The 12,797-nt window shown below is 40.5% G+C and overlaps 1 protein-coding gene across 4 annotated transcripts in view; it reads right to left on the reverse strand.

Moving 5' to 3' along the window:
* The window catches only part of TFPI (tissue factor pathway inhibitor), a 240,754-nt gene that overhangs the window by 51,427 nt on the left and 176,530 nt on the right, over window positions 1-12,797 (reverse strand). The window contains exon 1 of one of the 4 annotated variants that reach the window (XM_043505457.1): window positions 6,099-6,474. The exons of 1 other annotated variant lie outside the window; for it this stretch is intronic. The gene's annotated coding sequence lies outside the window, so the exon portion shown is untranslated. Of the gene's footprint in view, window positions 1-6,098; window positions 6,475-12,797 lie in introns of those variants that run through there. 2 more of the 4 variants (XM_038421844.2, XM_038421845.2) reach the window with 2 other exon arrangements.

Below are 12,797 nucleotides of genomic sequence, written 5' to 3' on the forward strand. Positions count from 1 at the left end.
GGATTCCAATCCCTCTGGTTAAAATCTAGAATTCTGGTTACCTATTCCAGGGATAGGAAATATATATCTTTTAGTTCTCAAAAAATTGCTGAACCAGTTTTTGCTCAATCCTTCAAAACCCCCCAAAAAGTTGGATCCTAGGCTGAGAACAAACATACTGTGTATTAAGCCAAAAAAGGAACCATTTGACCAAGTAATTAGCATTTGAAAATGACCCTTTGTAATAGCAACTTGTACAACCTTAACTATATAACAACAAGATATTCAGTTGGGGGAGTCTAAGAATGAATTACTGCATTTGTACAAGGGACAAAAAATCTCAACGAGACAGTTGTAGTCCTGTTCCCATCTCCCCTCACCCCCTTCAAAAGAGTATTTTATTAAAAGTAGCCTTTACAAGATTGCCAATGTTTGGGTACTTTCCCAAAAGGAAATTCATCTGCTTAATTCTAAAGAACAAGTCAATACAGAAAGTCCATTATCTTCTTACTAAATTTCCCTATGGTCACACATTCCTAGTATATTGTGTCATCTTGGGGGGAATGGGTGAAGGTTCTAAAGCTTACCATTTGAGGCTCTTTTTGCAGTTTAGGAATTTCTCATATCAGATTAAAAGAAAAACAAAATCCAATATAAAATTCAACTGCTGCTTAACAAAAAGTGTATCTCTACAAAACCAAAAGTTTTACAAATGTTTGCTTAATGTTCAATGGAGGCCTTAAGATTTAAGAGGAATTATTATTTTAAGGTAATATATACAATAAAGCACAATTCAAAATGTATTGTGTGTGACCTTCTGCTCTGGGGGTCAGAAGCAGCTGGGCCATGTACAATTTTTGCCAATTGCATGCAGGAGAAGGAGAGGATGGAGTGAGCATGAAGAGTGTGTGTTAGTGCTCTCTCCGTTTACTTTCCCCAACCCCTGATCATTCTTGGCCAGATTCAGGTATCCTCACTCCACAAGAGTAGCACCTTACTCCACATGTGCTCCCATTGACTTCATGATAGGAAAGATGCAGTCATGCATCAGTGACATCTTTTCGTTACATCAGAATATCAGGAATTTAAACTCAGGCTCTTATTGGCCCAAAGAGTTAGAAACAGTAGCATTTTACTACTGGAGAAAGGAGACTCCAGTTCTCCAGTGGGACCATGCTCTCTAGTAAGTCCCAAGATGACTGACTTTAACAGAAGATAGGATAGGTTACTTCTAGAACTCCCTCTGAGCTCTGTACAATGGAACTAATAGTAACTGTTGACTTTACAGTTGGAGGGTTATAAACTGTAGTCCCAATAAACTTTAAAACTTTCTAGACCATTCCTAAAATGGGGTTTTCTGTGGCACATAAGATTATCTGATGGTCTAGGGTGGTATACAGGCCTTTTCAAAACTGATTAGGGATAACCTACGTAATATATACTTGTGAATAATACCTATACCTTGTCCAAGACCTCCCTATCTGAAGGTGGGAGAAAGTGAGTGGTATAGGGGCAGCTGCAAGCCAAATGGGAACTTCTTTATGACAGAAATCCTAACTGTGAATTCCTTTATGATGGGAATCCCCAACTATCCCTATCGAGGGAGCTGTAAGTCCGATAGCAAGAATGGCACAAAGGAGACTTAACCTGGGATCTGTCCCCTTAAATCATTGTGATGGCTAGAATTAGCAGAAAACTTTCTCCACATTTGTAGGGATTTTGCTGAAAAAAAACTTTGTGTTCTCTGACCTCTTTTCAGGAATATATTTTTCACGACCTGAAGTGTTAGACCTTTTGAATATACTTATTTTGCTTTGCAGCCTGTTCTGCACTTATTTCTATAGTAACTAGAGTTTAGTACCAAACTAAAGTCTTCTGTCTGACTAAATGGAGAGAAAAACAAAAGGTGGGTTCATATATTAGCAACTGACAGCATTAGAAAAAAGCATCAAGTGACATTTCAGTGACCATGAAAGTGACTTACTCAAACTGATAGCATAGGAAATGGAAGAGGTGAAAAATGCAAAAGATATGGTAAATTTAGGAACGGTAAGACATAGGTTATGAAATTTTGTGCATAGTCTTAAATTGTATTTAGTACAGTTTAAAATTAAGGAGAAAAGATCTAACTAGATAAGATTATAGCAATTCTGACTTAATTTAGTTCACTAGTCCCTTTGGATAATTCACTGTGCTTAAAAATATATATCATTTTCCCCCATTTACTCTAATCAATAGGATCACAAACTGGACTATGTCCCTAGTTCTCATCATTGAGCTAAACAAAGCAGGGTTTTGCCTTGTGGTAGAAAAGGTATTTTGATCCATGCAGTACTTTTTAACAGAAGATAGCACCATCTTTTTCTCATTGACACTGCTGTAAGGAAGAAGAAAACTAGGCCCATCATTTTTAATCTGGCAGCATGCCTACCAGACCAATATTTACTGAATGTAGCTTGATTTGGAAAAGATAGGAATAGACATTAGTGGTTTCTGTTTGCACTCAATTAATATTTGAATGTTGAAATGCTGTTTCTCACACATCTGTTTCTTCTCCCTCTAAAAAAATAAAATGTGATTGAAACAAGGTAAGTCTAAACAAATCATGGACATATGTTTCAGAAAGCAATCAGAAGTTTTGCTTTTGACACGATAATACCAACAACAATAAAAAAAAAGCAAACATCAGAATTTATTTCTGAAGCTGAAGTATGAGGGAAGAAAATCTGCTGGGTAAAATGTCCAATTTTTCTGTTTTCTGTTCACCTCAGAAGATTGAATGGTCTTCCTGTTTTGATATGAGGCAACAATTACTGGACTGTAAACTATGTGCCAATTATAAAATGTCCCCCAACATCTTACAGACAGTAAACCAACTCCAGGCCTGTGGCATGTAGGTGCACTGCATGTGTTAAGGAGGAGAGCAACTGTAAAGAGTCTCTTCTTTCATGGTGTACCTAAACAGCACCAGGCAAGTACTAAGACCACCGCTAGGCTCAAGACTCAGTGTTATGCCACGAGGCCAAGTCTTCAGCTGGCTAATCCTTGATTGCAGCTGACAACAGGGTTTTGTGGGTCTGAAGGAATCAATAGAAAATTTTAATTTTTTCTGTTTTTGAACCATTCTATAAAATTTAACAGAAAATAATATGCCATCTGTCGAATGGTTCAAGGACCCATAGAATGGAGATCATTCTCAGTTCAACTATATTTGTGGAAGTTCCATTTGACCAGATCCTGCTATCAGGTTCTCCCTAACAAGCTGATGTTAAAGAATGTGTGCATAGATGGGGCAATTTTCATCTCCCTGTTGTCCCTGCCAGACTACCCACTACTTTTTAAGGACTTAGCATCTTTAAATGAAAGAACTTAATGTCTTTGGGGGTGATGGGAGGGGCTTCTGTTTTTGTTATTTTTTCCTAGATTTTTGCATGAATTTTGAATGGAGCAATGCTGAGGATCTGTCCCCAATACCCCTCCCCCCAAACTCTGCATTAGTAAACATAAAAGATTAACATAAATAGCTGCCAGATTTTCAAGATTGTGATATGAACATTAGAACTTTTAGAATACTAGCAATATATCAGAAACATAGGAGCTTGAAAGGGATATGCAAATTTACACTAACCAATTTAGGATCAGGCCATCTACATACATTGATATGGTTTACAGAATTTCAATACAAAGTTTAAATGGAAGCTGCTGAAAAATACTGATTGCTTTAGATTACCAAATCTAAAGGATTTAAAAAAATTAAATTCATTTTTGGCCAGGTTTGCTTTTCATATTTCATTCTAGGCAGGGGGCAGGCACCACCAATTTGGTCAACTTAATGTAATCTCGCTACACACATATATACATCATTTGAAAGCTTGTTATGTCTACTTTAAGATGAAATATTATGTGGAACTGTCAAGTGGTGCCATTAGAGATAAACAACAATCCCCCCCCCTTAACATGTTAATATGACTACTTTGACATCTTTACATTTGTTTCTGTTAGTTTAATGACTCTAAGACATAAAATTCAGTTTTGTTGTAACCTCAAAGCAACATAACAACAATCTAAAGGGTAAAACAAACTCTAATAATAAATTTGTCCAGGTATCATTGAAATGTAATAGCTCTGGTGACATTTCTAGTCAACACTATTATCATCATCTTGTTCATCATTACAATCTTTGTTGAGAGTGCATGAGTTGCCACAGTCTTCACCACCTTGGCATGTACACAATCTGTGCAGAGAAGATTGTTCTGACTACAGACACAGTTGATTGTTCAGTGACCCCTACTAGTACAGGCACAAATAAGATGTTGTAGAAGCTCGGACACCATTGAGTCTTTGAAGAATACAGGATATAGTTTGTCATCCACATTCTTCCATCCTTGTTTGCAATGGTGATCCAATATCTGGTTTACTTATGTGTGAAGACATCTAAATCTTTGTCTGCCACGATTCTCTTTTGATATGCTCTTCAAAACTGTCCTCACAAACCTGGGAGTTTGGCTAGTGACTTGTTCTTTTCGATGGCTAGATTGAGATGCAAGCAATTCAGGTCTCTGTGTATCTCCTTTTCTTTCCCGCTCTGGTCATACAGCACTCTTTTCCTGCTTTGTGAAATGTAATAGGCCAGATTCACAGGCCCAAGAAGCCTGCTTTGCTTAAAGCCAGCCTAAAAAGCAAGTTAGGATTCCCCTAGGGTATGGCAATTTGGGGATTCCCCAGGGAAATGAGCATGGCTAGAATGTGCTGTGTTTCAGTAATCTCTAGAACATTAAGACTGCTGTAATTGTGTGCACACACACACACAGAGCTAAATAATCATATTGTGTTCACGTTCAGCTTAAACAATAGTTGAACCTGGCTTTTTATAGAAATTGAGATGGCAACATATATCTAGGAAACACTGTGAGCTCATCTTTCGAAAAAGTTCAAAAAAATTAACAGATATCTACAAACAACCCACCAATGCACACCAAAGCCCATTCTCAGCTTTGTTCCATAACATTATTAGGTGCTAGTTATTGGCAATTCAGAAAGCATGCCCTTATTGTTCCTATCTATCTGACAGCTGAACTTCCTGCCTTTACGTCTGTCCATAAGACTTTCAGGAAGGATGGTTTATTTTACATTTTGCCTGAAATACTTTTATGACTAATTTAGAGAACTGAGTCACACCGACCTTTTTCATATCTATGTCCCCCCCGTCATTTTCTCCTTTGTCCATTTTTCCGCCACTGAACATTAGTGCTATGTATCCTTCTTCTCTTATATTCCTTATACCAAATCTAGTGAGCAGTTATTTAGATTTTGTCACTTGTTTTTAAATCCAGTTAAATATCATTGTGCTTTCATTACAGAGTTATCATAAAAGAAGCTCAAGTTCATGCTGATCCTGAAGTAGAATATTGCACAAGTCATTTTTTTGTTGCTTGTTCTATTTTTTCATATTTCAGTATGACTACAGTCATTACTTTGTTCATTGTTTAAATAATCTATGGACAAGACAGGGAAAATATTCTTTTGATTTTAATAATGAGTGAAATTGATTTATAGTTACATGAGATTTGTGTAATTCTGCTAGAGCAGACATAACATTCTGCTAATTCTTAAAAGTGTAATTGCCTCTCAAGGTATGGGCTTATAGGATTTGAAAATAGTCTAGCAGACAGACCACAGAACTCTGCCTGAATAAATCTGCCTCTCTTTCTGGAGCTTCCACTGTATTCAATTGAGTCCAAGCATGGTTTGAAAAGCATGAGACATTTAATGACAAACTCTGGGTTACTGATTAAAATTAGCATAAAATGTTTCACTGATGGTTTGGTTCTAAACAGCCACTGCTATCCATGAGTTTGCCAAAATGCCCATATCCTGACATGTTCACTACCAGCAAATAGTTCCTATTGTAAGAGAACTGTTTCTTCAGTCTCTTTAGGAAACAAAAATCTACTTTTTGCAATCCCTGATTACTAGACTTTGCTTCTGGACATCTGACTACAGTACCTAACACATGCTAAGGAAAAACCAACCAACTTTTGACATCCTCTGGGCAGAATTTCTTGCCTTCTTCCCCCAAAGAAAGTCTTTTGCAAAACAAAGACTTACAAAGTACTCACCAACCAAATTCCTGTGAGCAGTTCTTGAAAGAGAATTGGCGAATTCCTGAAATGTGTTGAGCTTGCTTCTTCACTATCAGTTCTTGTTGAAGATAGGACTTGGGAGTGGGGGAGATATAATGGGAAAAATGCAATCTGATCCTGCTATAATGCAGCTGTAGCAGCCTGCTGATTACACTGCCAGAGGTTGCTCCTCTGTTTGCTGTGAAGAGAGGCTTATTCTGGCTAAGATTCAATGAGATCAGAGGCAGGGGGAAGCTTCCTGTTTAGAGTGTTGTGACCTCGCTTGCGTTTTAGGGTAACTTTTCTAAATAGCACCAACCAGGAAAGAAGCATGCTTCCAGCATGGAGGAAACTGGATAAGGAGGAAGTCTAAATGCTAGCTCAGTTTGTGTACACTTCAGTATATTGATGACAGTCATAAAGCTGCTTCACTGTTTACTTCACAGAGATATGTTAAAACTTAGCATGTATTCTGCTTGCATCATATTCCCTTTATGTAATAAATGAAGTTCTGTTCAAGAGGGGAATGATTTATCCATTACATGCATAGAACTAGATTCAACACAGGGTCTACATTGGCTTCTGCTGTATGGTGACTATAACTTTCCCTCTACTGAGGTGCCTTGTGAGCACCCAGTGCAGCCCCAAGAGCTGGGGGCACTGGATTGAAGGGAGGCATAGCGAGGGATGTGCAGATATAGCTCATCTCCTCAGCAGCGTCTGCTGATCAGGGTTTCTATGGAGGCCCTGGTTAAAATTAAAAGCTGTCCCATTGCTAGAAATATTGCCTGCCCTCCATTGTAGGCAATCCCCCAGCCCTACCTAAGTGACAGTAATCCTTGCTTACACAGGAGGGACAGGTAGGAATTCTCTTCACAAGTTTATAACTTCAAAGGTTATGTTCCCAGAATGGGGTACTTTTACATAAGGACAAAATTTTCAAAAGCCACTAGTGAATTTTGAGTGCCCAACTTTGGGGGCCCAACCTTAAAGGTGGCCTGATCTTCAGATAATGCTGAACACCGACTCTCTGAAGATCTCAGCTTGAACACTCAAAAATTGAGACACCCAAAATCACCAATCCATTTTTGAATCTCTTGAGGTATATGTTTACAGTTTGGGTAAAAATACTGGATGAAACAAACTGAATCACAAGCTATGCTGCCTGATACTATTTTTCTTAATCGGGTAACCCTTATTTACCAAATCATCATGAAAGATTCAGAATAGTTCCCAAACCATGCAAAGTGTCCTGCTTTAGGAGTATTATAAACCCCAAACTCAGATCAGTATTGGGGGAACTATGCCAAGTTTTAGGCACAGGGGAAAGGGTTTAACAGCTCTTTTATAGGTCTTTTATGGAAATCAGGCAAAATTTGCCAATTTCAGCTGAAATTAAAAACAAAATTGTCATCCCCTGACATGTTCCAAACCTCTTTGAATTTCACTTAACTTTGAAATTCTAGCAGGTGTTTCTATGGAAGGGATCAGCCAGACACAACAGCTCCCTTTTCATATATTGGGGCCTAGTCCTGTATACGCTTATGCACAGGTAACTTTTATTGTGCATAGTTCCTTTGAAACTAATGGCATTTCTCACATCAATAAAGTTACATGTGTGAGAATATGTTTGTAGGGTCATGACATCGGTTCAGCATCTTCAGTGAAGATCCATAAACTTGAATGCTTATTTATCACCATTACAGTCTTTTTGTGTGTGTGTGTGTGTGTGTGTGTGTGTGTGGAGAAACCACATATAAACAACAATATTCTCAGGGACACAGGGAGAATGATGTGTCTATTTTGATTAAAAATTGGCTGACTTACAAGAACTTTGATAAGTAATGAAACCAAACCAGAGTTCAAATTTTTCATTGTAGACAGAAAGCACGAAATGAGAAGTCTAGCTCAAAGGACAGCATCTCTCATTTGAAGATGAGCCTGTTTTCCTTTAGATTTTGATGAGGTAGCTCCAGTTCTCCACATATACATTCAATCCTCACAATTTACCAAATGACAACTATTTGTCTTTGGATTTCTTTGATTTATAATTAGGAGCTGAAAGACTGTGACTGAAGTTGGGAACAGACTTTGAAGATGAAACCAGACTGATTTGAGCTTTCAGCATCACTAAATAAGGTCTGACTTACAGTCTGACCCAAAGCCCACTGAAGTCAGTGGAAATATTTGCAATGCCTTTAACCAGCTCCTGCAATTTTTACAGGGTTTTTCTTAGTGTCTTTTGCTTTTATTCAGTAGATTCAGTGAGATGGAATTTGAGAGTTTTAAATCCCTAGAGTCATTAGAAAAGTGCTAGCATTGGAATATTATCTCAAGGAGACCCCAGTAATTTCTCAAAGTGTACAACAAACTAACAAAACAAAATGTTCAGTGACTTAAAGTCTCCTCCTAAATTATCATCACTCTGTAAATATATCTGAAATAGTAATGCAGTGATATACTGTTCTAGGAACTCAGAAAGTTTAATTCTGGGAATTTTCTAACTTTTGTGTGTGCAACTTTTCAATCTGCATGTTCTTTTATTGTATTTTTATGTAATATATGTGCATACACATCAATCTTCATTGCAAAGATTACAATTACAAATAGCCTTTAATAAGATTTCAGAGATCTGATTTCTGATGTGATTTAACACTGGACTCAGTGTATGGCCATACTACAAGCCACCAGAGAGATGATCACTCGGCACCACAGGAACTCAGTTAAATTGTGATGAAGAGACATGTATAAAACTGAAGTAGTCAAGAAAATAGAGACAAACAAACAAAAAAAACTAAACATGAGCAAATTTGTTGTAGACATGTGCTTTTTAAAACACTGCTCTCATTTGCTTCCCTTCTCCAAATTTAATCTTTCAATAAACTTCCTCTCATTCTTGACAATACTAAATGACTTCTATACAGACAGGGTCCTTCATCTTCTACCTGGTGTCTGTAATGTAGCAGCCCAGACAGCATCAGCAAGAGCCCTTTATAACAAGCTGCAGGTGGCTCCCATGCTCAGCCAGGCAGATCCAATAGACAGAGTGGTGAGCCTTCCTTGAACTTTTTTCTATATTTTTAACCCTTTGTTTTCCCAATAGCCTGTTAAAGTGTGGGTATGGGCAGGCAGCTAGTGGGTATGAGCTCATAACAGGAATCTCTTCTGCTGTTGATAAATTTCCTCATGGAATTCAATGACATGGAAGCCCCACTGTGTCCCAGAACAATCACTGTAAATTAGCAATACTATTAAGGCTTTGCATTTGCACATTGACTTCCATCCAAGGAGCACAAAGCATTTTACAAATATTACCCACCTGCGAGATATTATTTGCACTTTACGATGGGAAACTAAGGAAATGAGAAGTAAAGGATCAGCTTTTCAGAAGTAGGTGTGTGCAAATTAATTTGCATATGCCTATGATAAGTGTGCAAATAGCTGGGGAGTGCATGTGTAGCATATGTCATGCACATGTGGCCTGTTGGGCGCATACCTTAGGCTTGCACAAACACAAACATGTGTTCAATTGTGCCATGTCTAATTCTGAAATTTGGCACTGTGGATGTTGCAGCTCTGACAGAGATGTGAGTTAGCCACCCGAGCTCAGATCTAGTGGGTCCAAGCAGCTGCCAAAGCTGTGATGTCCACACTGTTATTTTTAGCCTGCTAGCTCAAGCTGAGCTAGTATAATTCTGTTTACCCAGTTTGGGAGGCTGACTCCCAGCTGTAGTGTAGACGTCACTCTAGGGTGACCAGACAGCAAGTGTGAAAAATCGGGACGGGGGTGCGAAGTAATAGGAGCCTATATAAGACAAAGACCCCCAAATTCGGACTGTCCCTATAAAATCGGGACATCTGGTCACCCTATGTAACCGTTGTGATTTATTCAAGGTTACACAACATATCTGTAAAAGAGCTGGGACTATAATTCAAATGTCCTGAGTCCCAGTCACAGGTGCCAACTTTCCAGAGTGCCAGGGGGTGCTTGTCCCCCGGCTCTGCCCCAGGCCCCACCCCCACTCCACCCATTGCCCAAAGGCCCCACCCCTGCCCTGCCCCTGCTCCACCCCTGCCCTGACTCTTCCCACTCAGTTCCGCCCCCTCCTCTGAGCTCGCCCCATCCCCACTCCTATGGTCGGTGCCTATGGTCCCAGTCCAGTATTTTAACTGCAAGATTGTCCTTTCTCTAAATGTGTAATGTGTGGTGCCACTCTAGGGGTACATCTATACTGCAATTAAACCCCTGCAGCTGACCGTGTCAGTTGACTTGGGCTCATGAGGCTTGGGCTGCAGGGCTGTGAAATATTGATGTAAATGTTTCAGCTCAGACTGGAGCCTGGGCTCTGGAACCCTTCCCCATGTCCATCCTGAGCCCAAACATCTACACTGCAATTTTACAGTCCCATAGCCTGAGCCCTGCAAGCCTAAATCAGCTGACATGGGCCAGCCATGGACATTTAATTGCAGTGTAGACATAAATTAAGTGACCTAAAATCAACCCAAGATGCCTTTACTGAGGTGTGTTTTCTGATTAGCCTCGCCACTAGAGTTAGCACACTAAAAACAAAACAAGGAAAAAAACCCTACTATGTAAGAATTATTATACAAGAGTACCCCTCCTCTGCACAACTTTTAAATGGAGTGATTTTGATGCAGGTTACATTTGACAGGTGCCTATAGCTCAGGTAACAAGGAGTTCTGCTGCAGAGCCCTGATGAGGGGTTACTCTCAAGCCTTCAGTCATGTGCCAATGGTAAAGAAAAATAGGAAGAGTTGCTTTCTGACACTGAATGAGGAACTTCATCAGAGGAAGGAAGTTATCCTGGAAACTTCTCTATTTCAGCACAGATTTCTGTCTGGAATCTTCCCCTGTCTCTTACCACCTGACAGCTTGCTATAGTTTAAAGAAACACTACACATAACCTCACCCTCTCCTTTTGTAGCATTTTTTTCCCCTGAACGCCTTCTAAAAGCTTGTCTACACTGGCAAGTTTTGTCGATGAAACTAATGTCGACAAGGAAAAATTGACAAAAGCAAAGTCGCCAAAGCATGTCTACATTTGCTCCTCCTGTCAACAGATCATGTCCACATTTGGGGCACTGTTGTCGACAGCAAGAGCAATGGACTGTGGGTATGTATCCCACAGTGGCTGGTGACACCATCCGTCAGTAGGTGTTGTGGGAATGTGGAAATGGAGCACAGTGCATCCTGGGACGTGCAAAATGTACCATCATGCACCACTTTGTGTCCCAGCCCTCCAATGGTTTCTGGCTTCCTTTCACGCAGTTTTTCCAACTGTGGGTCTTTTGTAGTGTGCGCCAGCATCTGCAGTGAGAGAGGATGGATCCCATGTTTCTCTCCTATGCGCTGTTAGCTGTCATGACGACATTGCGCATGGCAGCACAGTTACTCGCAGAGTTATTGACAGAGGATGAATCGCAGGCACCCGAGTGTGATAAGGCAGCAACTTATCAGTGCTTTGTGCATTCACAGACCAGCTGCATACGGTAGAGCGTCGCTTTTGGGCTAGGGAAACAAGCACTGATTAGTGGGATCGCATTGTCATGCAGGTGTGGGATGAAGACCAAGGGTTACAGAACTTTAGGCTGTGTAAAGCAACCTTCCTGGAGCTATGTGCAGGCCCCCGACCTGCAGCTCAAGGACACCAGATTGAGAGCTGCCATTTTGGTAGAGAGGCATGTTGCAATCGCTGTGTGGAAGCTGGTGAATCCAGACTGCTGCCGGTCAGTTGCAAATCAGTTTGGAGTAGGGAAGTGCACTGTTGGGGCTGTATTACTCCAAGTGTGCAGGATAATAAATCGTATCCTTCTGCGGAGGACCATGTCTCTGGGAAATGTGCATGAAATAGTGGATGGCTTTGCAGAGTTGCATTTCCCTAACTGTGGTGGGGCAATTGATGGCACACACATTCCAATTTTAGTGCTATTCCACCTTGCCTCTGAATACCTCAATAGGAAGGGATAGTTCTCCATGGTGTTGCAGGCACTTGTGGATCACTGGGGGCATTTCCCGGACATCAATGCAGGCTGGACTGGAAAGGTGCATGATGCACGCATCTTCAGGAACAGTGGCCTGTACAGAAAGCTGTAGGTGGGGACTTTCTTTCCAGACCACAAGATCACAGTGGGGGATGTGGAAATGCCCATAGTAATCCTGGGAGACCCAGTTTATCCCTTACAGCCCTGGCTCATGAAACCTTACACAGAGCATCTGGACAGCATCAAGGAGCATTATAACAACAGGCTTAGCAGGTGCTGCATGGTAGTCAAATGTGCCTTTGGACTTTTGAAAGGTCGCTGGAGGTGTCTCAGTGGCAGGCTAGACCTTACCGAAGATAATATTCCTGCAGTCATAGCCGCGTGCTGCACTTTGCATAATCTGTGTGAATCTAAGGGTGAAATGTTTGCTCAGGTGTGGAGCACTGAGGCAGAGTGCTTGGCTGCACAATTTGAACAGCCAGATGCCAGGGCTGTCAGAGGAGCCCAGAGGGCAGCTATTAACATCAGAGAGGCTTTGAGGAACCACTTTGACAATGAGGGGCAGTAACATGTCTGCTTCGGAGTTGCTTCCCTGGTGCATCCATGTACAATGTTGGGGCCCAAGATCCATGAAACAAAATGCTTTAGAAGCCTGTTCCCGAGATTAATTGATTGCTACACACTTTTGTAGAA

Source organism: Dermochelys coriacea, chromosome 11 (genome assembly GCF_009764565.3).
Source record: "Dermochelys coriacea isolate rDerCor1 chromosome 11, rDerCor1.pri.v4, whole genome shotgun sequence".
NCBI lineage: Eukaryota > Metazoa > Chordata > Testudines > Dermochelyidae > Dermochelys > Dermochelys coriacea.